Source organism: Buteo buteo, chromosome 20 (assembly GCF_964188355.1).
Source record: "Buteo buteo chromosome 20, bButBut1.hap1.1, whole genome shotgun sequence".
Taxonomy (NCBI): Eukaryota; Metazoa; Chordata; class Aves; order Accipitriformes; family Accipitridae; genus Buteo; species Buteo buteo.
Window position 1 is genome coordinate 27,322,204 of NC_134190.1, and position 16,534 is coordinate 27,338,737.

A 16,534-nucleotide genomic window follows, 5' to 3' on the forward strand; every position below is an offset into this window, starting at 1 on the left:
GTCAAATGTGTTTTCATTTATAATCTTACCAGAAAAAAACAATCAGTAGGACTTGTTCATTCCTTCAGCACTTTAATTTCAGTTACAGGGAAGGGAGTTGTAAGAAAAAGGAGAAAATAAATACCAAGAAAAGACATATGTTTGTCAGGTAATTAATTTCTGAGAAACCAGATGTACGCTTAAGGATATTTTAATTAGATACAGTTAGACACTCCATTCCTAGGTCCTGGCAGTGTTGTGGGAATCTCAGATCTCTATATATGACCATGATGTCTGAACACCTATGGCTTTTCCCCCATCAGATTAGAAGAGTTTATCTGTAACAGCCTCCCTAGATAATCATAGTGTGTAACTTTCTGTCAAACAGAAGGACTGTTATAAATTTTTTTTGATACAAAAGTAACGCCCATTGGTAGATCCAAGCCAAATCACAGTCCTGTTGTGCTAACTACTGAGCAAATGCAGAGAGAGAGAAACACTTCTGTGGTTTCCTAAGGTATGATATTTACTTACAGCAGTAACCAGTATTGTTGTGCTCTTAAATAGATCAAACAACTGTACTCTTGATGTTGCATAGTTATCAAATATAGGATATATGTTAGTTATCTGTATTTTTGGATGAGTGATCTGAATTTGAGAATTGAAAGGAAAGCCATTGTTTAAAATGAGAAGACACAATTCTGGTTTTTTTTTCATGATCACAACTAACAAATCCAAAGAGTATCTTGCCACCCTCTAAGTCTTTCTTTGCTGATTTCTTCAGTTGTATTCGCTATACAGAATATGCGTTTGAATTTTTTTGTGTGTTTCCTCATGAAGAGTCTCAAGCGGAATGTAATTGATTCAGTCTTAAAGGGTACTTTTTCACGCTGTGTCACTTTTAAGACTTGCAGTGTACTGCAAGATGTCACTAAGTACAGCAGGAACTTTGAGCTTTATTTATTTACAGTATCTATGGGTTTTCCCCTAATTGCAAATCCCATTGGTGTGCAAGAAAATGTAGGCACTTCATTTCCTTAAAAGGCTTTTGGTTATATTAATCTAGAAATGATATAACCCATTCTTGCTCCCAGTAAAGTAAAAAAAAAATTCTTTGCCAAGGATTTGCTGTTGACCAAAACCTCAAAATGTTTACAGATGCTCTCACTGCATCTGGTGAGGAAGAACGATCTCGTGGAGTCAGCCAAGTGGGAGGCTTTTCCTGACAATCCGCTGTAAAGAATGTCCAGACGTTCCTGACGGCAGCTCCATGCCTGCTGACCCTGGGAACGTCAACCATTAAACGTTGAGTAGAAGTGTTTGGGAGTTAGGTTAATCTCGTCATTTCCTCAGCTGTTGCGAAATGAAATTATATAAACAGTAGTATTCTATCTGCTCGTGTTGCTTTTGGTCACAGCAGCAGAATGAAAGCATTTATGACCGTAAAGAACTTTTCCAGTTCATATGCTTTTTGCCTCAAACAATAGAACATCTCTCCAGTTCCCTCTCTAAAAGAAAAAAACTAACAACGTGAATAGTTTAGAAAACCAATAGTTAATACATCTATACCAAACCTGAGTTCCTACACTGAACTCCCTGAACCATACAAAGGCAACAAAATCCACAGTCTGACATGTCTTTCAGAGCTGCTCTGTGCTTGGTTCTTCCAAGTGAGCTGACTTACTGAGACCACTTCTTTTTAAAAAGAAGAGTAGCTAAGTGTGGCTATCCTATACATATATCTAGGCCTCGTTGCCCCTCCTTTTACAATAGTGCTTTGCAAATTGGGAGAAGGAAAATCAGGTGAATTAAATAAACATTCAAAGAGCAAAGATGATTATAGAACATATTTATTCGCTGGCTTTTCATTAAGCTTTGGGTATACATGCAAATATTTGCTTTGTTTCTCTAATTTGAGAAAACATCTATCTAATTAAAAAAGCCCCACAACAAAGACGTTGCTTTACGAAAATACAATGTCAGGATTTAAAAAAGCTTCAGTATTTACCCCGGTTGCCTAAAATGATGATTAAGCTATCATTTAATCTCTAATAGTCTTTGAAATCACTGAAGAGTCCCATCCGGAGCACAGAGCACGTTTTCTGCCCCTGCCACTCTCTTGGAAGCAGCAGCACGCGTGAGAACCGGGGGTCAGCAGCAGTCCCTCGGCCAGCACCGCGCTCCAGCCCGGTCATCGCGCCTCTGCCCTGCCCAGGGACCGGCCAGGCTGGGGGCAGGCTGGGAGGGCAGGAGCCCGGGCACCTGGGGAAAGCAGCAAGAACGCGAGGGCTGGAGGTGCGTCCGTCATACCTTTCCCGGTGCATGGAACGCGGGAGGACCTGGGGGTTTCACCATTCGGACATCAGGCACAGCCTGGGGAAAGCAGGCTTCGGGAGAGCTTGTCAGAGCTGCTTGTTGCCATGTGCAGCTGCTATGACGCTGCATTTGCTTCTGTCTCATGGAGAAATCGCTGTGTAAAACTCTCCCGGAACCTGATGCTAATGAATATGCGTCAGATTTTTTTTTTTTGCTAGATGATTTGTCATGCTACAGCCAGAAGCTGCCACTCATACACAAGGTTGAGTGACTGCTTGCTTTTCTCCTCTGTGTACACACTTTGGAAAGAACATGTCTCTTCTTTTGTTCTAGTTATCCACTTCTACTAAGTGCTCAAAATGAACGGCTTTGGGAAGATTTTTCTTCAGAAAAGTCCTTCACTTTAGAATTAGTTCCCATCTTGTGGTCCAAGTTGCTGTGTCTTTGGGGCATAAATACATAACCTATTTTTGTGAAGAGTCAAGAATGTCGGCAGGTGTGGAGGCTTTGGGCTGCAGTTGGATTAATGGTTTTTTTTTCTCCTTTTTTCTTGAGGTAATTCAAGTTTTTTTTCTACTTGTTGAATGAGTCCTATTATTAACACTCTTCTTTTGCTAGTAGAAGGAATTTATTATTAGAATAAAAAAGATAGTGTTAGCCATGTAGCTCCTATGTATTTCTTCCTTTACTCACTCTTGTCTTTTAAATTAGAATCTTTGTCCACAGCTGCCAAACCTGATTGAAATCTGACACTTTTATGCAAATAATTCAATTAGCAGTTTTGTCATGCTACAACTACTTTTAAAATTTTAGCCTTTAAAGTCTTTGTAAACATATGGCTGATGAGAGTACCAACAGTGAACAACCTTATTATGTTTATATAGCACCATGAGTGCACACACCAACCGCTCCGCAAGCCCTCAGCTTCTGCTCGGAATTGAGAATGTCCATTAGAGACAAGAGGTTCTTCAAGGCGTGTAGACATTACAGTCTTGGTCTTTTGGTATCTTCTGGTAGTATTTAAAGCATGATGGTGGACTTCCAAGGTTAACGTTGGCTTCAGTTTCCTTCCTCTAACCTGGTCTCTTTAATGAACCCCCAAGTCTCGTTATGTGGTAAAAAGCCTTAGTAATCCAAATGGAGCTGAGGCTAACTGCACAAAAAAAAGTGGCTCTAACTCTTTGATAGCATGTCTGGACATCCCTCCTCCTGCAAGTGTTTTGCAATGAGGCTTATTTTATGAAACTTTAGGTTTAAAAAATCAAATTCTGGCTTCTTGCACCTGACTCAGACTAGGTGTTGCCTTCCTCAGCAAACTCTCTTACATGTTTTCATGTGTCCAGCCAAATAATTAGCACACAATATTTTTAACAGAGCAGTTTTTTATTAAGTAAAATACAAAGAAAAAACAATAAAAACATTTTGAATACAATACTGATTTGAATAATTTCAATAATTACAACTGTTTCAGGCTATGGAAAGCAATAAGATGGATACAAATTTAATAGTTGAACTTGCATCAAACATCTGACAGTAGCAGAATGCTAAGGGCAATAACTCAAACACTCAGATGTTAGGTAGTATTAGAATTAGGATCACCAAGTGCATATTAATTCCATCTTCCTGTAATGCTACTGCTTCCTACTTTTGCTCATCAAGGAACATCATCTTCCTTACACCCTGAACTGACAAAGTTACAATGCAGGCTGATTTATGCATATTTGAATGAAAAAACAACTTACAGTAGAAAGTAGCTGTACACTTTTAAATGGATTGCCTGCAATAAACAGATGCACTATACTTTGCCAGCAAAGTTCACAGCTATTTGGGAAATGGTGGGATCGATCCCTTTGGTTTGAGCATCGCTTGGGGACAGAGCACTGCATGAAGGCTGAAGGTATGACTGCAGAGAGTTCAGCTCAACACAGATTTTGCACATATTTTTGGTGCTACTTATAGGTGACTTTTGAAAAACATTAAAAAAAAATAAAGACACTTACACTTGTGTACCATATGGGAGGGATTTGGGGCAGCGATCAGATACAAGCAGGGGTATTAACAGCAGCATGATGTGAGACCAATATCCACTGTCCCTAATTCACAGCCCACAGCATCTGCTCTTGTAAATGACACTTGGTAGGGGAATCTCCCTCGTGTACGTTTAACATTCACAGGTTTGACCTTCAATGGAGACAGGCAGAACAGGCTAAATCCACAAGTGCCAACCGAGATGCACAAAAACTTTGCCGGGCTGCGGGCTAGGCTTGCTTTCAAGTCTCGGATGACGCAGGTACCTCCTCACAGCCCTACTGCTCTAGTCGGACACGAGTCAGAGCAGGGATGGGACAGACCAGACTGCGAGGGGGGTGCTTTAGCATCCAAGTGAAATCAGCAAAGTAAAGGAATTCAGAAGGTGGAGTTTTTTTTTTTTTTTTTTTTTTTAATTTCTCAGTGATAAACACTCATTAGTTTTAATTTGTTTTTCCTTTTGTCTTTGCCTAATACTACTTCTATAGCCACTTGCAAGATGTTAGGCATTTCGGTTTTTAACAATTCCAGACTAAAAAGACCTGTGGTAAGTAACTCCATCTAGTTTTTTCCTAACAGGCAACTGAACACAGTGTAGGAGCAACTGAGTTAAAAAATCACTTGAATCGACTTGTAACTTTTATTGTTGTTACTATAAATGATCTGATCTGATAAGGAATGTATAGCTGGAAAAATGGATCTGTTCTAATATGCCATGCATCTTGTTAAGCTCCTGACTGTCTTACTTCCTACGTAAACCCTCTGGACAAGTACTTCTAGCTTATTGTGTTCACCTTGAGTCTTAGTGAAAGGCCTCAGGGTGAGAGAGATCTTAGTCACACAAATATGCTCTGTGCTCAAATAAAGCTGTAAATGAACCCTCATTAAAGACCGTTAGTGAGACTCTTTATAGGAAAACGCTTTTCTGATTAGTCTTTTTTTGTTCCTGTCAATTTAATTTACGTGCATTTTTAGTGGATTTAGGATATGCTCAAAGCAAGACAAAAATGTTCACACAGAGGTTTGCTTTAGTTTAGCTAAATCACCTTTACAAGGTGACTTAGGAGCTGGCTTACTTGGAGAATTTACTATGAAATTCTTGTGCGTGGACAACTCCACCGTCGCTTCCCATGCTGTACGCCTCGCTGCCTGGCACTTGCTGCCTGCTCCGTGCGCTTTCAGGGGGTAAATGTGATTTAGGGCTCCTAATGCTAGATCAGTGTCACAGAAATGTTGCCCAAGTATGAAGACTGGTTAAGATTTTTTCTAAAAATTGTGATGGTCTAATTCTGTGAAGGCAGGAGTTACGCTAAGTATCTTCTCTACCTGCATGGTCCCAAAAAGGCCAGCACAAAAGCCTGAAGTCCAGGTAAGCTCTAGATCCCATGCTTTAGCCCATTGGGCAGTGATAAGGTCATACACGCGTACTCTTTATCCAAATCCCGCTTGTACTGCTGGGTGATGTAGTAACACGGGAGTCCAATATTAATGAGTACGGACCTGCAGACAGAGAGAAGCAACTAACAGATTGCTAATTCATACCCTGGCTTACTTAAAGGAGGTGTCTTGGGGCTAACAACCAAAAAATTAAAACGTAAATTAGTCTATGGAAGGAAGTTGTGTAAGGCAGCAGAATATATTATCATCCAAAGTAGAAGAAAAAACATGCTAATATTCTTATTATGTATTAATTTAAAAATCCCTGAATCTAGATTCAAATGTAGTAGGACCTATGTCTTAGGTCTGTAACTTTTCATGATTTCAGTCCAAATTCTGACCTGTTTAAGAGACCAGACTTATTAACCTTTCTTACTATTTCTACTCCTCAAATTTTTCAACTGGATTTCTCCAAGGCATTCTTTGTTCTCACTTGTACCTTCCTCTTCATTTTGGAAGTATCAGTTCTGGGAAGTGTCTGAAAGACAGAAAAACACACACATAAAAATCGTTTGACTGCAGGTATTCATTGTAAAATATTCCTTCTTTTCCTGGAGGAGATATGAAGGTGAATCAGGAAATGGATGGCTTTTTCAGATCACATGAATCAGTACCCCAGAATTCATCATTTTCACCAAGTATCTGCCTACTTTTAGGGACCTGAAGTTAGACAGCCCTTATTTAAGGCTCATATAACAACTTCTTTAACTGTCTTATCTGTCAGAGACTTTAATGAAAAGAAAGAGGCAATTATTAAAAATCAGCTCGCACATTTATAAATGCAAGTGCACATTTATTTATGTTATATAGCTGTGTTGAAAATATCACCTTAAGCATTGATAAAATTAAAGCATTTTGTTTATAAAGAGCTTAAATCATACAAATACCATGAGAAATACTACTTTATTCTCTTTTGATCACAAACGGTAAATATAAAATCATCAGATGAACATCTATCTCTCAAAAGCCAAGTAATTTAGCATCTCATCTCACTGTTCCTAATTCATAGATATTACAGGTACTAGTCAGTGTAACCTTTAAATACAGCACATAACACGAGACAATAATTTGACAGAAAACAGGAGAGAGTTTGTAACTCTGGCATTTATTTCCCTGTGATTTAAAGCAAGTATTGCAATAGTGTCTTTTGCTAAGACAATTGAAATTTTGCTCAGTCTGAACTTGTCTTGTGTCTGCTACTGGGGTGCACACTATAGGGCTACAGCTTTGCATGTCCTGCTTTTTAACAGCATACTTCCCTACGGGAACTGCCTGAGGATGGCATTCCAATATGGCAGACTCATGATGATCCAGCTTTGGCAGATGACTTTGCTCAATGCAGGCGGGAATGCTGAGGACTCGCACAACTCAAATGCAGCAGGCCAAATAATACTTTCCTGAATCTCAATGGGAAAGAAGGAAGAAACAGCGATGTAGACTTGACGAATAGGTCTCAGGAAGGTCACATAAGCAAGGTGGATTCAAGATACCAGACTGCACAAACTCTGTGTTCTTTACCACTGGTTCAGGAAAGGGAGCTTGTTCACATGCACTGAGCTCCTGGCTGGTCTGCTCTGGAAAGTTTCTGGTCACCAGGAGGGTTTCTCCTGAGCAATAGATGATGTGGTTGAAAAAGCAAAAGCAGGCAATTAACTGTGAGGTTTCAGAGTTTTTCTCTGCATGTTTCTCATGAATTAAACAAAAATAACTGATGTTTTCAATGGAGTGAAAAAAACAACATGCAATGAAAATAAAGCTTTTGAACTCTGTCATTGTGACGGAAGTGAGGTCTTTTCATAGAATCACAGAACAGTTTGGGTGGGAAGGGACCTTTAAAGGTCATCTAGTCCAACCCCCCTGCAATGAGCAGGGACACCTTCAACTAGATCAGGTTGCTCAGAGCCCCGTCCAACCTGACCTGGAATGGTTCCAGGGATGGGGCATCTACCACCTCTCCGGGCAAACTGTTCCAGTGTTTCACCATCCTTATTGTAAAAAATGTCTTCCTTAAATGTAGTCTGAATCTACCCTCTTTTAGTTTAAAACCATTACCCCTTGTCCTATTGCAACAGGTCCTACTAAAAAGTCTGTCCCTGTCTTTCTCATAATCCCCCTTTAGGTACTGGCAGGCTGCTCTAAGGTCTCCCCGGAGCCTTCTCTTCTCCAGGCTGAACAACCCCAACTCCCTCAGCCTTTCCTCATAGGAGAGGGGGTCCAGCCCCCTGATCATCTTGGTGTCCCTCCTCTGGACCTGCTCCAACAGGTCCATGTCCTTATGCTGAGGACCCCAGAGCTGGACGCAGAACTGCAGGTGGGTCTCACCAGAGCGGAGCAGAGGGGCAGAATCCCCTCCCTCGACCTACTGGCCATGCGGCTTGGGATGCGGCCCAGGACACGGTTGGCTTTCAAGCACACATTGCTGGCTCGTGTCCAGCTTTTCATCCGCCAGTACCCCCAAGTCCTTCTCTGCCGGGCTGCTCTCAATCCCTTTTCCCTACGATGGAAGCATAGCTCAAGGCTCAGTTTCACTGAAGCTAACTCCTTCCTCCTTTTTTTTTTTCCTTTTTCCTTTTAACCTAACTTAAACTTCGGGTTTACAGTATCTGATTTTGTTTTTCCAAATGATGAAAGACAGACATACTAGCCAAGGTGCTTTTAATGGGTAATGTGAAGACAGGCCTTCCCTTATCCCGTGGCTTTCCCACCTAAACAGATGGAAATCCACCCCCTTCCCTGCTTTCTAACACTCCTTATATCCTGCCGCCACAGGGAGGAGCTGAAACCTGGCTTCCCACCAAACTGGCCAAAAGCCTGAAGGTACTGTGCAGCCATTCCTCTTCCAACTGCAGGACCTGACCACTTTCACACGCTGCCATCCCTTAGCGTGCTGGGCTCTATTTTGTTGCAAGGAGGGACTAAGAATTAGTAACAGTGAGAAATATAATGACAGGGGAAATACAGGGCAGAGAACAAGGTGATCCACCCTGGAAGGAAGGCTGGATGGAATTGGGACTTGGCCCTCTCAGGGTTTCCTTCTTCCTTAAATCAGATGATAGCAGAGCTTCTGCTTCTTTCTCCCCTACCCTCAGCATAATACTTCTAGATTATGTTAGGATATCCTTATTTATTTTGATTATAGGAACGCACAGTGGGACCGAGGCACCACTGTGCAAGGTACTTGTACAGACCCAAAAAACTCTCAGCCACTACTTGCAAGAGTACATCTGGGGATTACTTTGCCTGAAATCGCTCTTCTCGCTCAACTAATCCCATTTAACTCTGCAGTAGGCATAGCACAGAGTAACATGTAACATGAAATAATGTTACATTTTGTAGCTTTATTTCAAACATGGTTAATCTCACAGCGGGTTTCATACATCTTTGCCCATGAGCTTCTCAAAATAAAATAAAATGAAATAGAATTAAGCATTGACATCATTACTGTTCTTCCATGAGATTGGTAGTTAGCTATAAAGCACGTGACTTAAAACCCCTGGGGATGATTCCACTGGAATTTTTCTTAGGATGTACTGTACATCATTAATCCGGTATTATATAAAGCTATAAATGTTGTGAGTTTTTTTGGGGTTTTGTTTGTTTAACATGTATGCCCATTGTTTCACAGCCAAACCGCAGAGGAATTGTGAGGGGCTAAAATGTACATCGTTCCAGGTGCTAAAATTTTGATGTTTTTTTATTGGCAGTTGGTTTTGCATACACACTGCTTACTTTGCATAGATAAAGTATGGAGGTTTGGTGGTGTTCCCCCCCCCCCCCGCAGCTGGAAAAAGAAGTGTAATCTGCTCTTTAAAAAGAAAAAAGTCTGAAGTTATTGTGATAGGTGGAGATACATACAAAGCATAGGACTTGCTGATGTGAACAGATATGTCTTAAGAACACTCCAAACGAGTTACGGAGTATATATGTGAATTGTCCTATATCTGCAGTTACTTTGATGGCAGTTTTTAGGCATAAAATGCATTCTTTTATTTTCTATATGAGTACTTTCTGGAGCTGAGGAAATTTCACAGGAAAGTGATCCTACATAAATATACGTTACACTGGTGTCTTACAGAACTGTATTGTTATGAATAAAGAAACATCCTTGACTGTCAGGGTTACGTGACTGTAATGGAAAAAAGTTTGGCCTTTAGTATTTGCTTTTGTGGTTTGGGTTGTTGTTTGTTTTTTTTTTTTTTTTTTTTTTTAATACCAAGAAGCAATCAGAAAGAATGTTTCAAATTCCAGACCTTCATTTTTAGTGATAATTCAAACTTGTGTTAACTTTTCTCCCTGAACAAGTTTCTTTTATAACGCAGCCAAAGTAACCTTCTCCCTTGAGCCGGCTGTTTCAGGCCGTTTGGATTTGCAACACTTTGGCTTGCAGATAAGTTTTGATTCTAGTTGTTTTAATTAAGTATATTTTTATAGGATTACTGTAGCGCGGATCAATTCCTTGGTGTTGTTTGTTTTAATAAACTCTCAGTGCTTTTGGTCTTCTAAACGGAGGTCTCGCTGCAGACACCACCAGCCAGTTTCTGCGGCCGTTTGTAGCAGAAACGTGCAAATGCTGGCGTTAAGAGGGAAAAAAAACCCCAACCAAACAACAAACCGACAAAAAACTTCGACGGGATTCATCGCAACACACGTACGAGCACAAACAGCCTCAGGCTGAGCACGGATGGGTTGGCTAAACACAAAGGCATGCACCGAGAAGAGCGGGAGCGCGGACACGCGGGCGGACGGACGGACGGACGGACGTACCTGGGGCAGATGCTGCCGGGCCTCGGCTGCCACGTCCCAGCGCCCCGGGGGCCGGCGGGGGAACGGCTTTCGGGGCTGACACGTCCCTCCGTGCGGCCGAGGGAGGAGGGAAGGGGAGGGGAAGGGGCGGAGAGGGACCGGCCGCGGGCTTTGACGTGGTGGCAAAACCGTCGGCGCCGGGCGCTGCCCGCCCGTTCCCCGCACACCCCGGGCCGGGACGCGGGGCTGCGGCTCGCCGGGTCCCGGCGGGGCCGGGGGGGGGGTTGGCAGCGCCCGGTTCCCCTTCGCCTCCTCCGGCCGCCGCTCCCCGGCTTCGGCGGCGGCTCTGCCCCGGCCCCGGCCCCGGCGCGCCCTCCCCGTCCGGCGGGGGCCCCCGCAGAGCTGCCCCTCGCCCCCCCCTTCCCCTTTTCCCTCCCTCCCGCTGCCGCAGCTCGCCGGGGTTTCTTGTGTTTAGTTGTACCGGCGCTGGGGCCGCCCTGCTCAGAGCTGATGGCGGGGAGAAGCCTCAGGTCATGCTTTTTTGGGCTGCTGTAAGTAAAGGGAAAAAATAAAAAATAATATATATATATATGTATAAAAAAAACATAAAATGAAAGACCCCCAAACCAACCCCCAAGCACAAATATCTCCACCAGTTGCAACTTCTCGGCTGGCCCGGAGGGGGGAGCGCGGGGGAGGGAAGGGATTAAGGCGAGATTCCCCCCCCCCGCCTTCCTCCTCCTCCTCCTCCCCCCCTCCCCAGCCCGGGGCAGCGCCGGCTGCGCGCCCACCCCGCGCATCGCCGGGGACGGACGGACAGGACGGAGGGGCGGCCGGAGGGACGGACAGGACGGAGGGGCGGCCGCCCCGGTTGCCGCTGCTCCGCCCCCGCGGCGGGGCGCTGGGTGCCGGCCGGCGGTGCCGCGGGGAGCCGGTGCGCGGAGGTGGGAGGTGGGAGCCGGAGCGCAGCCCGCCCGCGCCGCCAAACTTAAGCGGGCGGCGAGCGGAGCGCGGCTCGGCTCGGCTCGGCTCGGCGGGGCGAGGCTGCGGCCATGGCGGCGTGAAGGCGGCGGGGCAGCGGCCGCCGTGCAGCAGCCCCTACACGGCGTCTGCAGGTAACAGCCCCCCCCATACAGAGACACCCCCCCTTCCCCGCGGCGGGGTCCCCCCCTGCCTCCCTCCCTCCCCGGCGTGGGCGCCGGTGGGGTGCCCCGGGGGGGCGAGGGGCCGCCCGGGGTCTCGGCCGCCGCAGCGCGGAGCGGAGCTGGCGGGGGGGGGGGGGGGGAGCCCCTCTCGGGTCCGGCTCGCCCCCCCCACCACGGAAAGTCCACCGAGCCTTGCAACACGGGGGCCGTTCTCCCCGTTTGCTGGGGAAAAGAGGAGGAAAAAAACCCCAAAACCGACCCCACAGCCCAAGGAAACCGCAGCCGGGCGGGCAGCCCCATCCCCAGCGGGGCTGAGAGCCGGGGGGGCCGCAGCTCGGCCGGGGGGTCCCTCGGCCCGGAGCCCGGTGGGCCCCGGCTGCGGGGGGGGGGGGGGGGGGGGGGCACGGCCGGCGGCCCCGGCCCGTTTCGGAGGGGTTTTGTCCCACTTCGGGGAGCGAAGTTCGCGCCGCCTCTTCTGCCGGCGAGGGCAGAAGGGACGAGGCGCGAAGGCTCCGGCCGTTGGCCGAGGACCGCGGGGTTCCCGGCGGGGCGGTCCTGCCTGCGGCGGGACCCGAAGTGCCGACCCACTTTTGCCGTCGCTCTCATTTAACCGGACCGGCTCGCCTCTGTGGCGTAACCGAATTTTGGCATTTTCAGAATTGCGGAGTTCGAGTGACCGTTGCGCGGCGACGCAGAAGGAGACGCCTCGGTCTGTTGTGTTAATCCATCGTTTTGCAAGGATCGCTTCCCAGAGAAATGACAGCGGCTACGGTGTGCCGTATCGTGCCCGATGCTACGCGTGCACGGTAGATTGACAGGAGGACGATCTGCCCGGGATCGTTCCTGGGGGGCAGCGGGGCTGAGGGGAGCTGTCAGTGCATCCCCCCGGCCGGGGCAGGTCCGTGCGGCGTGCACACGCACCCTGGCAAAGGTGGTTATAGAATTTGCAAGATGACAGCTCAGAAAAACACCCTAGAACTAAAACCTGTTGTTAAAGTTATGGCAGTAGCGTGCTCCGGCAGCCCCGAGGTAGTGCGTTTGAAGACTGTATTTTCTGAAAGCTGATGAACTGCTCTCGGTTTGAGTTTTTGCGTGAAAGGCTGGCGTGATTTTAGCCCAGCTCAAGTGCTGTAAAAATAGATTTTTTTTCATAATGGAAACTGCACTCAAATCTTAGTGCTAGCAGTTTCAGCATCTTCTGGTTATTACGTGAGTAAGACTCTGACTCAGTTTTGCAAAGTTTGACTTAGTAAGAATTGTTGAGCTTGGTGATGTCATATGTATAATGTGTATGCAGTCAAAACTATCTTGCTGCCTTGAAAGGCTGAGGTATGGCCTTAGGTACCTCGCTTAGTCTCGTTGAAAGATTCTGGTAGACTTGTGTATCTTGTGCCGGGTTCCCACCTTCCTCTCCAGCAGGTACTCATAATCTAACTTTATTACACTTACTAATGGATTCATCTCGTTTTCTCATTTTAATGCTGAACAGCTGTGAGGAGCCCTGCTGAGAGCGAAGATTTTGCTCTGGAGGGTGGCAGTTTACTTTTCTGTTCGAGAGGTTGTTTTGAACTAAGTAGTGTAAACACTTGCTTTGAAGTCGTACTGCTTATTCCTTAGGATGTTGTAACAGTTTTGTTTTGGTTGAGAAAGCTGAAGGCATTAATATCTGTAGTGTCTCATTTCTTTTAATCTTTAACCAGTGCTGTTTTCGTACAAGGTGGTAGGAGTGCTCGTGCACTTTGTAATGATCCGTAAACTTTGGTTATACCAGGTTTGTTGTACTCATTTCCTGGTGGGCAGAGATGCAAAGGGTGTAACTATGTATTGCTGCTGTTCTCAGAAGAGAGTGAGTTGTGTGGGTTGTTTTTTTTTTTATCTTTGCCCCCAGCTACTTAGGGAAACCATGTGGATTCTAACTTCTGTTGATGTAGTCTTACACAAATACAGTGTAGTCCTATACAAATACAGGATTTTCACTGAATGAAGTTCATTACTTTCCGGTGAGTAAACTGTACGTTACAAGCCATGAACTGCAGAAATACAACATAAGCCTCCTGCGAACTTGGGTTTCTGTGTTAGAGGTTGCGTGAAGGAATTTGGCTGCGGGAGCAGCTGAGCTCCCGGGGTGAGCCGGAGCAGAGCCCTTGCTGCGCTCTGGTCTGCAAGGGCTGCGTCCCTCCTGCTGCTGCCTGGGGGTTATTTCCCTGCTGCAGGACACGTAAGTGGATAGTTGATAGTACTATCAGTTGGTAGGAGGTGTGTACTACCAGCACTATCGGTTGATAGTGTGTGTGTGTTGGGGGGGGGGGAGGGAGGAGGGTGCCTGTAATCCAACACTGTGTTGTTGAATGTAAAGCAGTATGTAGTAAGTAGTTAATATGTTGTGATGACTGACTTCTGAATAGCCGTGATATATGATTTAGCTTTAGACTTAACATCTGGTTTATAAAATTTTGATATGATCTTGATGTTGGGTAATATATGTCCTAAAGTTACTACAGCTCCTGAGATGAATTGGTATTGCTGCTGCTGTAATTATAGGAAGCAGCTCCGAGGAACTTCTCATTTTCTGTAACATCATTTTATGGAGATGTTTAATGGGAGTTCTCATCGGTGCTGACTTCTCCAAATTATTGTTAATCAGTCTGTTTCTCATTGGTATCATCCTTTAATCCTCTCCGGCATGTGTATGCGTTCCTATTTGGAAACAGTTTTAAGTTACAGACTATACATTTTCTCTTTCCTAATGTGTTGCATAAAGCTGTAATGGATTCAGAAGAATGAGGTGGGGTTTTTTGGTTTGTTTTTTTTTGTCAAACACTGTAAACGTTTTTCAAACTGACCCTTCTGAGATATATTTGTCAACAGTTTGCGGTAGGCTAGTTTTAATTTCCAGGCTGCAGCATTGCAGCTGTGACCTGTGAAAGGCAGGTGGCACTCTGCTCTCTGCAATCCTTACAGAAACCAGCCCACGTCACGGCTTCAGCTGGTTCAAAAAAAAAAAAAAAAGCAAGCAAAAAAAAAAAAAGCTTGGGGCTTTTATTTTAGTTTGCTTCGTAAATGTGTCTGATTTATTTAAGAAATTTGCCAGGTTGCATCTAAGTATTGTATATTTGCTTAACATTTCTCAGGAAGGTAGCTAATGTAAACCAAGCTAATGACCCCAAACCTGTGGTCTAATTAGTGTCTTGTTCCTGATTTTTTTGCTAGAATGTATATTCTAAAGTATAAAGCATGTAAATCTTTTGTCATTTAGTGGATTTGTTCATGCATCTATTCTCAAATGTTTTCCCTGAGGTACTTTGACGCAATCCAATTGTCTGCTGTATAAATCAGCTCTTTATCTCTGTACTCATTATTTTTGTAGAAATGTATTAATAAAACCTCTCTTTGGGGACCTTTTGGGAAGAAATCTGTACTTGTGTCCCAATGTGTATTACAAAGTCAGGCAACTTCACAGAGGAGCTGATGTTTGTCAGTCATACTAGCAGAAAGCTGGGTTTGATATGAAGTCTGCACTGAGGCCTTTGCAGGTGAAATTCTTGAGTTTAACTCAACTGTTAAACCTTATCTTTTCAAAGGTTATCTTTTATTTTCAAACAGTTTGAACGATTTGTTTTAGAAAAAGATTAAATGCTGTGTGTTAGCTGCATTATCGTTTCCAAACTTATCTCTAATTAGCTCATCTGTGTTATGAAATTCCTTGTGTGATAGCAAGATAACAGAGATTTTAATTCCTTTTCCAATTTTCAAAATCAGGATATATCCCTGAGCTCCAGTATACCTTAGAATTGTTGCATCTTCATTTCAGGCAGACCCAGGTCAACCTTTTTTCGTGGCTACCAACCCTAGCATTGGATATTACTGTTTCATTTGGAGGTTGTTGATGGAGTAGCTCTGAATCTTTGGCATGTAATTTGCTGATTTTTTAACTCCTCGCTAGATTAACAGCAACATGCAATCACTTAGCAGTATTGGTTTGGTTTAGGAGAAGCTTACAGAAATTATGACTTTCAGAATGCTGAAATGCAGCCTGTTGCTGTCTTCCCTGTCTGTAATACTGGGATGCTTTCTTAGGCTTTACTAAATACATGTGAGGAATGAATTAGAGCATCTGTGACGGCTGCAGGATTGGCTTATAACGTGAATTGGATGGCCTGAAGAGATGGGCCATACTGCAAATTGTGAAGACTTTCCCACCTTCTTTTCCCCAGCCCTTCTCTAATTTCAAAATGGAGCTGCTTTCTCTGCTGCTGCCTTCCATCTCTGAACTGCTAGTCTAGGTGGAAGCCCAGAACGCTGTTGAACTGTGCTGTCTGGTTAGACTTGGGTTTAACTGAAAATCAAGAATCCTTGACGTAAAGTTAGCTATGAGGCCTCTGTAGCTAGAGAGAGAGTATTTTAATAATTTTGGGCCCCGTTCTTCTGACTCACAGTAAGATTGCTGCTGAATCACTTATTTCTCTTGCTGGTGAACTCTACAAAGGTATGCGAATGAATACTTGTGTTGTGGTTTTAAATAATTTCGGCGATCGTTCTGCACTGCGTCTTCTCCAGCATAAAAAAAGTCACTTCAGAAATTACTGCTGCTTTTTTTTTTTTCCTGTTGTGTGCGTGTGTGTTTTCATAATCTGGATCATGTCAGTGACCTGGTTTCAATGGAAGCCCACTAACCTTTGCATTGGCAACCCCCCTAGTTAGGCAGTGTGCCCTAGCAGCACTGCTGAAATGACTTTGGTATGGGAGAGGACGTACGGGGTGAACCCTTTTTGTTGACCTTGTCTGACAGGAGTGAAATTGCTGACTACTTGAGGAAAACTGCTGGCCTTGCCAGTTATGGGAGGATAGGTTTTGTGGATTGCCTTGTGTCTCTCAAGGTCTGGCAA

At 44.7% G+C, this 16,534-nt stretch overlaps 1 protein-coding gene and 1 non-coding gene across 2 annotated transcripts in view; one reads left to right on the forward strand and one right to left on the reverse strand.

The window, feature by feature from the left end:
• Positions 1-6,327: 6,327 nt before the first annotated feature.
• On the reverse strand, positions 6,328-6,396 carry LOC142042515 (small nucleolar RNA SNORD123). Its single transcript, XR_012653793.1, has one exon. It is a non-coding gene; the product is annotated as a small nucleolar RNA SNORD123 (small nucleolar RNA).
• Positions 6,397-11,474: 5,078 nt separating this feature from the next.
• SEMA5A (semaphorin 5A) overlaps positions 11,475-16,534 on the forward strand; it is a 328,915-nt gene continuing 323,855 nt past the window's right edge. The window contains exon 1 of the mRNA XM_075052509.1: positions 11,475-11,618. The gene's annotated coding sequence lies outside the window, so the exon portion shown is untranslated. The remainder of the gene's footprint in view (positions 11,619-16,534) is intronic.